Raw genomic sequence first — 11,213 nt, 5'->3', positions numbered from 1 at the left:
GGTTTGACGGATAATCTTCAAATGCATGACCATCACCATAGTATACATACGTGATGTTCTCAAACTAAATTTTTTGTTGACCTATCATGTTAGTGTTGCAATGATTAATAGAAATATTTTTAAGCATGAAAGTCATAGTAGATACTTGAGCTACTAAAGACGTAAGAGCGTCGACTTCATGAACTCTTGCCACTTTTCTTCTTATGGCTGCTCGATTGGTTGGCTACTGATAGTTATTACTTGAAATTCTTTCAAGAATATCGTACGATTCATTGTATGAGTTTGAAAGAAGAACTTTGTTAGCTGAAGTGTCTATCACCATTCTTGTGTGAGCATTGAGACCATTGTAAAAAGTCTCCAATTAGATGCAATGAGGAATACCATGATGAAGGGATTTTCATAAAAATTAATTAAATCATTCCCAAGCATCATACAAGGACTCGTCCTCAGATTGTTAAAAAGTAGTAATTTCATTTTTGAGCTTATAATTCTTACTTGGTGGAAAATACTTCATCAAAAAACGTTTCGCCAATTCTTTCCATGTGGAAATAGAACCAAGCGATAAGGAATTCAACCATGCTCATGCATAATATCGCATTGAATATGAGAAAAGCTTCAATCTTAAGGCATCTTTAGATACTCTTGATAACTTAAAAAAGTCGCTTACTTCCATAAATAAGCAGAGGTGTAAATGCGGATCTTCAATAGGCATCCCACTGAATTGTCTCATTGTTTGCAACATCTAGAACATCACTGGTTTTAACCCGAATTGAGGGGCCTGAATCTCGGGTCTTATATTCCCTAGATTGAGTTCACTAAATAGGGGCACAACATGCTACTGAATAGCTCTATCTCTGTCATCAGCAACAAGAATCAGATTACGAGTACTACAGGCTGTGTCTTCTCTTAGATTTTGATTCATTTCTTTGACATGTCTTTGGACTAACCATTCCCTTCTTCTTTGCCTAAAAGTGCATTCAATTTTTGGGTCAATTGGCTATTGATTGATAACTCGGTCTATGTTATAAACCGTAAAAAAATCACAAAAATAATAAACCAAATTGAAAAACAATTATCTTCACAAATATTGACAAAATATAATCCTTGACAACAACACCAAAAACTTGTGTCGCATGATTACGTTCAAGTGTACACAAGGACTGTTGTGTGAATTATTTGTAAAGTTTAAAAACAATTTGATTAGACAAAATAATAAAAAGATTTAATTGTTGAGAGAAAAATCTATAAGTAATGTAATCAGAAGCCAAATACCCACAAAGTTAAACAAAACATCTTGCAAAAAATAATCACAATAGAAAGATTAAACACAAGATTTAATAAAACACAACATGAATAGACTAAAATAAATATTTCACTTAACAAGAGTTTATTGGCACTCATGAAAAGGATATCACAAAAGGATCATGGCAATATGAAAATTCGTTAAACCCAATTTTAATTAAGGCATAGATTTCTCTCGAAGTGCTACTATGTACCTAAGTTATTCCGCATATGCCTATGTCAAAACTAACCTAGAAATCACCTTTTTGGGCATTATTACATTTTATACATACAACAATCATCTTTCGATATCGACATGATATGCACCATTTAGGTCTGTTGTCAATTAACCATTTACCTTTTCTTAGATTAAATAGTTAATTCATTAGCCTACAATTGTTGGCCATACTTTTACAAGTATTAACATGAATTAAACCTAAATGAATGAAATAGTCATTTGCACAAAATATTCAAAATACAAAAAAATTTAACTCAAATCATGATACATATTTATTTTGAATAAACAAAATCGAGTCATTAGGGACAATGTGCCGAATAAAGTGTGAGGGTGACATAGGAAATTTCAATTTTTTTTATTTTGTGTTGTTTTCATTCGTTTTAATTTTTTTTTATTTTGTGTGTTATGTGTGTGCTTGATCTTGTAGAAATACAAGAATGTCAGGAGCATTAACCTAGGTTGTTTGTTTATATTGTAAATTTAGCCTGAAATTAATTAATTTATGTTGTTTATATTTAGAATAATTAGTTCAGTTTATTAAACTATAAATAGGAAAAAAGAGATTAAAAATATCAAGTGATAAAGGTAGGCGTGAATAGGTAATTATATTTATAGAAGTATAGGATGTTCGAATTAAAAAGAAAATACTCAGTAAAATCCATGGTTATTGAAACGGTGCAGTATGACTAGTTAACCCTTACAAAAGTGCTATCAAGGAAATATTACCGCATTAGATTTCAAAGCATGGATAAAAATAAACCGAGTAGGAAAGAAAAGTATTCAAACTAACTATACTCTACAAAAATAAATACTAGATTCATATATACATTTTGATGGAGTTATATATTTAATTTTCTTTAACTTGTTTATTTTGTAATTTATTGAACTAATTTGTTTATGTGTAAATGACTTTGAATTGTTTAAATTTCTAGTTAGTTTTATATATTTAGGCAAATCTTCCTAGTGTCGATACTCCGATCTAATTTCATATATCAAGCTAGTTCAAGTACATTTTATTGTCTTTGCATGTTTATTTCTTGTTTTCAGTTTTAGTTTCAGTTGTTATTTTGTTTTGTTTAGTTTGCTTGAGGACAACCAAAAACTTAAGTGTGGGGGTATTTAACTTGTTGTCAAATGTAGTAGCTAATTCGAGTCAATTCCACACTTAAGGAGTTTGTTTTCTAGCCAATTTAATAGTCAATATTGCATTTTCAGTATTTCACGCTTAAGATTAAAAGTTAATAAAAATAAGTATTTTAAACACATTTTTTGGTGTTGATGACCTATTAGGCCGATACGGGCATTAGGTAGGTTTAATTTGGGTATTTAAATGTGCAGGAGGCTTAATTTTAGGCCCAATTAACATAGGAACTTGGGGTGAGTGATGCACAAGCTTCTGAGCCGTGAAAGCATGAGAAAATGTCCAAAGCCACAAAATGCCTTGCTTGGCATGACACGCAATGTGTGTGTTGCAACACATAGCCTTGTGTTGAGCCACAATAGCCTTGTGTTGAGCCATAAGCCTTGATGTGGGCTACAAGTAAGGATGACATCGGTAATTGTATTTTGTCAGATTCTCAGAGATTTTATTTCTTACCTGCACCCAAATTATCGGGGGCATATCGGGCATAAAGTGCACATATCTTAGCCTATAAATAAGAGGCATCAATTAATCAACCCATTCATCAAACACAGTTTTTTTTGTTTTATTTTCTTCTCATGTTTGTGTAATCGAAACTTTTCTATTCCTAAGTGAAGATAATCATGAGCGAGGATTACTCCAAATCCACGCTTCAATATATTTATCAATGAGTATTCTCCTATCTCTCTCTTATTATTTTATTTATATTTGTTTCTTTGATCAATTAGCGTTTGTATAAATAATTGAATGATTTCTTGCACTTATTTCATATCTTGCATGATTTGATTAATAAAATAATTTATTTGTTAAGTTATTATTTATCCAAAATTGGTTGTTTATTCAAGGGTACTTAGTATATTAGAAAGTGACATCCCTGATAGAATATCAAGACAGGTGAGATTAGAAGGGTATCCTATTGTGTATAACTTGCGCCAAGCGATGAGATCAAAAGGGTATCCATAAGCCTAGGAAGTGACTGGAAGGGTGACTTAGGTGGTAATCCTTAATAAAGATGAACTAAGAGGGTAGCCTTAGCTAAGGGTGATAAATAACTCAATTTAGGACAATTAATTATTTAATTAGAAAATTAGGGATTTAATTAATCATAGGCTAGAGGCTCACATTGTCGGCACTAGGAATAGGAAAGTCTATTAGGTTAATTTAGATTAGTTAATTTAATTTGTTTAATTAAAATATCAATTTAGATTCACACTACTAATTTATTACTCGATCAGATTAGTAATAATTTTTTGTAATTAATTTAATATTAATTTCTCCAATCTGCAATCCGTTGGGTATAATCCTCGTAATACTTACCCGTGTTACGTTTGTAACACTTACTATATTACAATTTGATCCGTACACTTGTGAACACCGTCGAATTAATTTAATATATTTTTGGTGTGATATTTAACTATAAACGATAACACATTTATAGGCGGTTAGTTCACTTGGAGGCGATGATCTCCCAAACAATCTGACTGATAGAGTCCACCAAAGATCTACAGAGAGAAAGGATGTATTCCTAGTACTATGTAACACATAATAGTCCATGGTGGCTATCAGTCGAGGAAGTCTGCTGAGGGCTACCTTGGTGGACAGTCTACTAGGAAGTAGCAGAAGACATAATTTGTTGAGAGTTATCTATTAAACTCAATCTCTTAGAAGATTGGACAAGGAGAACTAATATCTTGGGAGTACATTGTGAGGTATGAATCCACCAAAAAGAGTGTAACACCCCAAAACCCAGCCCAAAAGTTTCTATCGAATCTCGGACGTTACATTAACCACCGAAGTGATCCTAAAGTAATTTACAAAAAGAATTGTTTAAAACTTATTCCGAATACAGTTTGCTAAAATCGAACTAAATTGTCTAACTATTTATGTTTTGAAACAATAATTAAGTGGCATTAAAAAAATTAGGAATAAAACAATTTAACTTTTCTTGTATAGTTTCAAAATACATCAATTTTTCCAAATGTAACTTGAAATTTCAGATTAGAAATTGTGCGAAAAATATGTTGTTTTCTCAAATGTGTGCGAACTTTGAAAAATAGCAGAAAACCCAATTAAAACCAACGCGCGAAACTTTCAAAATGTTGTTCAAACCTGAAATCACGTAGTTTAACAAAAAGTTCAAACCTTAACCCATACCACAGTTTATATAATCGCTTTACAAATAATCTTAAAACCAACCGTATAAAAATTATGAAAATTTTAACTAAACCAAATCAAACCAAACTTTCTGAGAGCTCTCATGTGCCTAGTCCATAGCTTAGTCTCGCGAAATACCTAAAAGAAAGAAAACTAAGAGGGGTGAGCTACTCGAGCTCAGTGTGAGTTCAAAATCAAAACAAAATTAGTTGACAAAGTAGCAAAGAGAATAATTTCGATGTGTGCACACAGACAGTGAACAAATAACTTATAACAGTAAACAGTCTTATGAGCAGTCCATTAACAAACATAACATAGAGATATTATCATTAAACTCATTAGTTACAAGACATGTCAGACTATTCAAATTATTATGCAATTAACCCCTCAACCATACAGACAAACTTATACCCAAATGTGAAATTAGTGCAACAGAATAAAAATCCCACCCAACCAACCAAACACCACTCCGACCACCCTACACACCATAATTGGATTAAAGAAAGCCCTATCCACCCTGCACACCACATAGGACCATATCAGGCCCATCCACCCTACACACCACAAATGTGGAACTATGCCACTCGAATTAAGATATGCAGTCGAGTTGACATATGTATAAATCATGCGGTAATCCGTTGTACAGAAATATTACAACTGAACTACCGAATTAGTCATCTTTCTCTTTGGAACCAAAAACCCCAATTTTATGCAAATATATGAATGCACACCAAACACTAATAGTCTCATAGATACAGAAACTCATATTCAGTCGATCAATTTCAGAATCAGTTTTACTTGTATTACAATTAATATTTAACGATAACAAAAATATCTCAAATTCATTTATCACATCACCTAAACACATGAGCAAACAATTAAATTAAATCATGTAATTGTAAATACACACTCAAATTTAAGCGAAAAATTTACAGAGGCCTCAACGAACGTTGGACTACACAGTAATTGAAACGGGTCAATTTACGACACAAAACAAAAATTTACAAAATAGGGCCACACGGCCGTGTAGAAGGGTCTAGGCCATATGAAGAACAACATGGCTTCGTGAAAGAGGCACACACTCGTGTACAAGAAACACACGTCCGTGTGGAAGAAGCACACGACCGTGTGGAGGAGACACACACCCGTGTGTTTGAGTTACATGGTCGTGTGAGTAGCCCGTGTAACTCACTATCCAAAAATGCCAAATTAAGGAGCAGAGTTGACATGGACGTGGGGAAACTAACATGCCCGTGTGGCTAAGGGACACGACTTGTGCCCTAGGCACATGCTCGTGTGAAAATCAACATTTCCCCAAACAGTAGCCACATGGCTGTGTGGCACTAAAACTCATCGACAACCCTAATCTCCCAAAGTCCCACAGCCGTGTGGACCGCCTGTGTGTGGCACACGCCCGTGTGGCCACCTGTGTGGTCATAAAATCATACTAAAACAGGCTGAAATTGAGAATTTGCAACAGTAAAACAAACCCTAATCACTAATGGCTCAGAAACTCACCTTAAATTGGGATCTCAAGCACCAAAAACTGACTGATTTGCCTCCACAAACACACCAATCTATTATTATCATACCAAAGTAACACAAAAGAACCAACAAAAAATTGTTCTAAAAAAATCAGAGAACACTTCTTACTCTACTTCCACTTCAATTTCTTGAATTACCCGAACACCAATCAATGAAATCAAATAAAACCCAACGATTTCCAACAAAAATTCAAAGGAGAACAAAACAAAAGTGACGATAAAGAGAATTCAAGGGGAAAGAAATGTAAAATTTTAGAAATCTAGGAGAAAAGAAAGAAAATAAATAAATGAGAAAGAGGGAGAGAAAAGAGGAACGTGAAAATAAAATTTTGGGATAACTCCCTATTCCAAATTAGAAATTAAAATTAAATAAAAATAAATATGCATTTAAACTTAAAAACAAATCTAAAACAAAATTAACTCCTCTAAACACACATGACGCCTCGAACCCAGGATTATAACAGCCTATTTTTAGTGAAATCAGAATAGTGGTTTTGGAACCACAAATCTAACGTAAAAATATTTATTTTATTATTATTTTAATGTCTACAGAATATTAGTAAGGTCGTATAAAAATTTCATTATGAAATTTTGACGTTTGCATGCTTAATTAAGGAAAAATGACTAAATTATAAAAGGTGCAAAATAAGAGTTGTATAAGTTAAAGGTACTAAATGGCTATGCTATTAAATGGTTAAGGGATTTATGTTGTAATTAGACCATTTCTATTATGAGTGGACTTTTATAGACATCATTTAAATGATTTAAAAGGTTAATGTATAAGGTTATTTAGGTAATTAATTAATAAGTTAAGTAAAATAATCAAAACAAAGTTATAATATTTGTTTGTTCATCACTACCACTAAAATAGACCTAAGAAAAGCCATTAAAGAAGCTTGAAGGTTCGGCCAAGCTCTACCTTGTGCATGTGAGTGAGTTTTCATCTCGTTTTAAATTATTTTTATGTTTTTAAAGTCGTCGTAGCTTAATCTATCTAGCCCAGGGACTAATTTGCAAAATTTTTAAAAGGTTAGGGTTTTACCGTGAATGTATCATGTGGTTTTTGATGTTTGATGGAAGAAAATGAATCCTTGGTGATTTATAAACAACTTTTGTAAAGTATTTTTTATTGAAAATGTCAATTAGGGATTTATTTCTAAAATGTCTAAAATACAAGGTGAAATTATGAAATAATGAATTGTATGAGTTGCTATGAGTGTATATTGAATTCGGCTAGCTTTGTATGTGGATGAAATTGCATGAATTTCATATTAGGGGTAAAAGTGTAAATTTGCAAAAGTGTGTATTTTGGACTGAATTGAGTAGAATGAATATTGAATGGATTGAATTTGATTATTTAGATCAAGTTAAGCCTCGTATAGATCTAGATCGAGGGAAAGATAAAGTATTAGACTAGTCAATCCTATTTCGTCGTTTTTGTGATCGAGATAAGTTTGTATGTTTAAATAGTGTTTTAATGTATTTAATTTAAATGATATTCTGTTATTTATCATATTATGCTTCGAAAAACAATCCAACGACGTTATAGAGACTATCGAGCCCCGTTTGAACCATAGAAATATATAGGATACAAATGACATGTCATTATGGTTACCATGTTTCAGGTGTTGGTCCTAAACGTCCTACCGATGGCTGAGTTCCGGCATTTTTTTCGAATACTCATCAGCTTGTGTGAGCGGCATTGTATAGCTACGTTCCGACCGTTAGCTAGTGTGAGTAGGCCCATTTATGGCTCGTATGAGCGTTTACGTAAAGGAAAAAGAAAGGAATGGTTTTGACCATGTGTTAGCACACTTTGTGTGAGATTCCCGTGTATTCGATATTATTCTAAGTGGTTCAACGGACGTGTAAAGGGATGAACCAGTAAGGGTTCCGATCGATTACACTATGAAATTATAGAAATTTATAAAGTCTTAATGAACAAAGTATGTACAGCCATGTTATGAAAAGGATGAATTCATATGCATTATGATTATGAGATTTACCTTACCATGTGATGAATTTTGCTAAGATATGTGATTAAGCACTAACTTGTATTGTTGGTGATGCTTAGGCTTGTGTCAAGCTTGTGTTGGATAGATTCATGTCTATTTTTATGATTATGCATTGAAATGGTAACTTTTGTCCATGATTTACGAACTTACTAAGCATTGTCTGCTTACGTCGTTTTTCTTTTCTATGTTTTATAGATTATCGAAAGCTCGATTAGTTTGGAAGCTCGTTGGAGACCTATCACACTATCCAGCAACTATCTTAGTAGATTTTAATGTTTTGAGTCATGGTTATAATGGAATGTATAGGTTAATTGTTCTTGATGAGATTGTCATTATGTTCGGCTTGTAAATTTGGTATCATTGGTTGATGAACTTTTAGCGTTTTAATGCTTTGACGGTTGGTGTTGAAATGGTCAAGTGAAGTTATGTTTGGATGACCAATTTGGTATGTTTGAATGTGAGTTTGGCATGTGGTCATTGTGGTAAGTTTCATATGGAATTAGGTTATAAATGTATGGTTGATGAATGGCTAAATTATGCATATGTTTAAGTATATTTGATTGTTGAGATTGAGGTGCCTTTTGGCATAATGGTTGTATGGATTGATGTCATATTGAATTACCTTTATTATGCATGTTATAGTATGTTTTGAAGCTTGATTGGTTGTACAAATGGCTTGTAGGTGTAAGCTGATTTGGGTGAAAGAATGGCTTGAAATTGACCTATTTCTTGTCTGCATGGCCTAAGACACATGCGTATGTCTCAGCCGTGTGTGACACATGGCCATGCGACACGGTCGTGTCTCCCTTGTAGGTTTTAAAGGATTTCAAGTCAAGCAGTTACACGGCCAAGCACACGGCCTGGCAAACTGCATGTGAGGCAATTTCGAGAGTTACACGGCCTAGCACACGGGCGTGTGGCTTGGCCGTGTGAGCCAAGTCAGCGAGTTACACGGGCACAAACACGAGCTGGGGACACGGCTGTGTGGCCCTATTTTAAATGTCCACACGACGTGAGACATGGGCGTGTGTCTCAACTATGTGAGTTACATGGCCTAACCACACAGCCATGTGACCCCTACAGTATGACTTTTTTTATCTTTTTCTATAAAATTCTAAATGTTTCTGATTTAGTCCCAAATCGATTCTAAAGTGTTTCTAGGGCCTCGAGGACTCGAATAAGGGACTTTATGCATGAGTTTGGATAAATTATATTTTGATTTATGAAATTTTTTAAATTGAATGTTTTAAGTTACAATTTTATGGTAATGCTCCGTAACCCTATTTCGGTGACGGATACAAGTTATGGGTGTTACAGGGACCCAAAGATAAACTAACACTGTAACACCCCGAACCCGAGACCGACACCGGGGTCGAACACGAGGTGTTAACAGACTATAACCCCTTATAAAGATATTTTCCAGACACTGCCTAATCTGCGTACTTGTCGCTTTAAAAATCATATCTTGAGTTTCACAACTCGAAAATCAGTTTCGTGATTTTTCCCTGAAACTAGACTCATATTCCCATCTACATGTTTTTTTCTGGAATTTTTGGTTGGGCCAATTAGTACAGTTTATTAGTCAAATTCTCCCAAGTTACTGGGGTCGACTACACTGACCTTTGCGCGTTACGACCTGGATATCTCCCTGTACAGAACTTCAATGCTGATGCCGTTTGTTTCTATAGAAACTAGACTCAGAGAGGAATCTATACATATATAGCATGACTCCTAATTATCTCTGGTTAATTTATAATGAATTCCAAAGTCGGAGCAGGGAATCCAGAAACCGTCCTGGCCCTGTCCCACGAGAACCTGATTATCTCTTAACATACTGTCCATATGATCCTTTTGTTACTTCTATATGAAAATAGACTCATCGAGCTTCGATTACATAATTTATTCATCAATCAATTCCATTCCTACTATTTTAGTGATTTTTCAATCTCATGTCACTGCTGCTGCCAGCATCTGTTACGAAAGCAACTATGCCCACTTCGTGTTTACTCCTTGATCTAACTAATACTTCATCATATCACAAATTATGATCATGATAAACCAGCAAAGGCTAATCATGTCAAACTTTCCCTACTACACTATGCCATATCATGAATTTTAACACCAAAATAATCAACCATGACGTATGGCATAAAAAGGTCGATTATAAGAGCGACCTAACGTATGAATAAACCCAACGAAATTTATGCCATTTTCGCATGCTAAAGTTTACATACCCAAGTTCAAAACAAAAAAGTAAATGCCGAAATGTTTCCTAGCCGATAAGGAAGTACCAAACTTGCTATCCGGTGTGATGACTTCGATACGGCCACCAGCAAAAGAGATGTGTCAAGAACCTAGATAGGTGACAAGAACACGGTGGTTTATAACTCAGTAAGTCATAAGCTATGCACTACCATCCATCAATAACATTATCACAAGAGAAACAAAATGGAACGAGGCTAATTACTCCATCCATTCCGAACCATACCATAGTTCCTCCAACCTATCGTTTCAATTTCATACCAATTTATGCATTCACAATCCACATACTCATCAATAGGATATTCGAGGCATTTTCATAAATCATTTTATTTTCGTTACAAACATACAACTAAACGGGCCTTTCACCCATTTCTACGATAAATTTTATGTACGTGACTTCAAGTATATTGTCACATAGGTTCAAACTTACCAAGCTCAACACCAAGTATAGACATAGGCACCTTTAGCCATGAACTCAAGAACACCTCCTTCAGATCGATAAACCCCATGCTGTCATATGATCAAGGGTAATAAGTCCCATATGCTATATACAATGATGTATTAACTCGCACACTTGT

General features: G+C 34.1%; 1 non-coding gene across 1 annotated transcript; it reads left to right on the top strand.

Moving 5' to 3' along the window:
* Positions 1-377: 377 nt before the first annotated feature.
* On the top strand, positions 378-484 carry LOC121214193 (small nucleolar RNA R71). The gene has a single exon (XR_005909779.1). It is a non-coding gene; the product is annotated as a small nucleolar RNA R71 (small nucleolar RNA).
* The last annotated feature ends 10,729 nt before the right edge of the window (positions 485-11,213 follow it).

Source organism: Gossypium hirsutum, chromosome D01, assembly GCF_007990345.1.
Source record: "Gossypium hirsutum isolate 1008001.06 chromosome D01, Gossypium_hirsutum_v2.1, whole genome shotgun sequence".
In the NCBI taxonomy this organism is placed as follows: domain Eukaryota; kingdom Viridiplantae; phylum Streptophyta; class Magnoliopsida; order Malvales; family Malvaceae; genus Gossypium; species Gossypium hirsutum.
This window is presented reverse-complemented; position numbering and strand designations above follow the sequence as displayed.